The sequence below is a fragment of the Acyrthosiphon pisum genome, chromosome A2 (genome assembly GCF_005508785.2).
Source record: "Acyrthosiphon pisum isolate AL4f chromosome A2, pea_aphid_22Mar2018_4r6ur, whole genome shotgun sequence".
Classification (NCBI taxonomy): domain Eukaryota; kingdom Metazoa; phylum Arthropoda; class Insecta; order Hemiptera; family Aphididae; genus Acyrthosiphon; species Acyrthosiphon pisum.
Genome location: NC_042495.1, coordinates 17,558,013 through 17,561,066, shown reverse-complemented (window position 1 = coordinate 17,561,066; position 3,054 = coordinate 17,558,013).

The window sequence follows — 3,054 nt, the reverse complement described above, 5'->3', positions numbered from 1 at the left end:
AAGATTCCAATGAATGCTATTGTAAGAGAAGTATCATAGTGAATTTAAGATAGGAAAAATTCAAAATAAAATGTAAATATCAAAAACTAAAAAAATATGAAGGGTTATGAATTTAAACTCCTAAATTCATACTTCGCATGCTATATCATTCAATATAGAGAACCTATATGGTTCAAATTTCAAGTTTATCCCACTACGAGAAGAGCACCACAAAACATTGCACTTTTTTTATTACACAAATTATTTAACCTCCTTACATACCTAAGGCAATAATGTCAACAATCGAATACCATTTAGCTTTACCGGAATCCATTCAAAAATATTGTATAGTTACCGTTTGAAAAAATAAAGTTGATTTTCCTATTGATACACATGCATGTTTAAAAATTTTGAAATTGTTATAAAAAATTTGCATGTTAAAAATAAAGAAACACGTCTTTATTCATCTTAACGAAATACAATGTGACTGATCCATAATCTTTTAAAAAACCCCGCATACAATGACATCCTGTATAGTATTGTGATAATTATTTCTCGATTAGAACAATAATCTATGTCATATTATTTATTAGGAGTACCTTGGCATAACCACATGAGATCACAAACGTAGATATCTTTTAATAGCAAATTTATGTTCTATAGAACAAATTTTGTGTTTTTAATTCTATAATTAACTGAAAATAAAACTTAATGATAAAGATATTATTCTTAAACAAATGCCTATATATTAATATTTTACTACGCATGTAAGTTTGTCAGTGGTTGTGACGTTCTCTTAGATGTTGTAAACTATCTTGCTCTCGTTTTGTTGGTAAAATACCTAATACATTTTTTAATTTTATTATATAGAATTTGATAGATTAGTCAAATGCTATGGTAAGTAATTTGATTTTACTTTACAGTATACACAACATCTTTCTCTTATAAATACATTGAGTTTCGCTCAACGTAATCATATTTCTACAGTATTTAGTATAAAAATTTGTTATTCTGTAATTTTGATTTTAAAATAATATTGAAAACAATTTATTATTACACAACGTTCAAGAGTACATAGTTCAATATGTCAATTGATTGGGGGTTACTTGAGAAACTTTCGTACCGGCTTATGAATGGTTTTTCCGTCTTACTAACCCATAATGATATATCAAAACTTACAGTTCAAATTAGTGCGTGTGTTCGTCTTAAATATAAGAGTGATTTTACCTTTTATCAAACTTAAATGTAAAAATATTCACTGTGTTCACTCGTTGGCTTTTTACTTTATTCAAATATTTAAGTGAGTGATGAGTATATTGTAAAATAATAATATTTGAAAATGCTAATATAATTCACCTACAAATAAAAACTCCTTAAAAATCCCAAGAGACAAGGCAACATTCTTAACTTATGATTCACTATAGGTAAATTCACTATAATACTTAAGATAACAGTACAAATTTGTAACTGCTGGACATACATTTTGGTATATTACATATGCGTATATCTAAGACGAAGAAAACATTATATTATGTGGATTCTATTGTTTATGGTGCGTTTATAATTTATTTTTTTTTTTTTTAATTCCAAAACGTTGTGATATTAAAATAAAATATAAACTGCAAAATGCGTAACTCACTGAATGGCTATTACTTCAGTGCCTAAACCAAATAAAACATTTTATTCAAATAATGAATTGTCATGCGATTTCGAATTCAATAGGTTCAGTGAGTTATAATGAAGTTTTGTAGCTGCATTTTATAAAATAAAATATAGTTGTTATTCTATGATCAAAATGCCTGCCATTTTTAAATTATTAATCGGAGAACTTACAAAATGGGACAATTTTAACTTGTTTTAAATAAACGAATAATGTTATTTAACGGATATAATATATCAATCATATATTTTAGAACTTGAACTGATATATTATTATAATTATTATATGCATAGTATAAATCAACTAAATATCAAATGGCAAAGAGCTAAATATTCAGATAATATTAAATTTAAAGATATATTGTGTTTTATTTTTCAAGTAGATAGTCAGGACTTATCAGATGTAGTAAACTAGTATTTTAATAATAATAAATATAAGATATAATTCGATTAGTGCTGTTCTTGGATTTTAGTATTAATATATTTCATATTGAGTTATTTTTTTAGTAAATATTATGATATTTGTAGTAAGGAATAAATTAATTCTTTTAGGTAGTTATTTTAAATTTTACTTATAGTAACTTAATATTGTGATGTCTAAATAAGTATTAAATCTATATTTATATGAAACTATTTAAATTGGAAAACGGTATACAAACCGTAACTAAAAATTAAATTTCCTAATACCAGTATTGAAAAATTTAAACCAAAATCGAAAAAATTATCTACGGGTAGATATACAAAATCGAAACCGAAACTGAAATTTTTTCAATCGGTTTCAAGCCCTGATTTTTAATCTTTTAGCATAAGCACAAATAGAAAATTTGGCACGAACAGAAAATCATTTTAGTTTTGGGTCAATTTTCAGCCATCACCTCTTACAGATCTTTTAGCAGTCGTTTTACGTGTTCACGGAAAAAAATGTTTGGTTGATATAACTTCAATTTTAGGCACATTGACTGTAAATTATAGTTCCCTATGGCATTGCTATATTTTTAGTTTCAGATACTATTATTTTATAGTTAGTCCTTTATAGTCAAAACAATTAAATATTGGTTAGTTACATTTCAACTATTTAATATAGTTAGGACGATTATTGTCTTAATGCATTCTAACTAAATTGTGTTGGTAATATACCTACAATTTTCTGTCAATTTGACTTCATAATTAGTTAGGTATTTACCATAATAATATTAGTCGAAACTACCAAATGAAAATACTGATTGCATTAAAATATATAGTTGCACTAGGAAATGCAATTTAATTACCACACTATAAAACTAGGTACGTACCGTTACAAATGTTCTTCATAAGTGCACAAACATCCATTACCACTCTTCTTCGTTGACCTGAACCCTCCCCCAATCAAATGACATCTATAAACTGACCTCCATGCTCCACACTAAAATTAAAGTT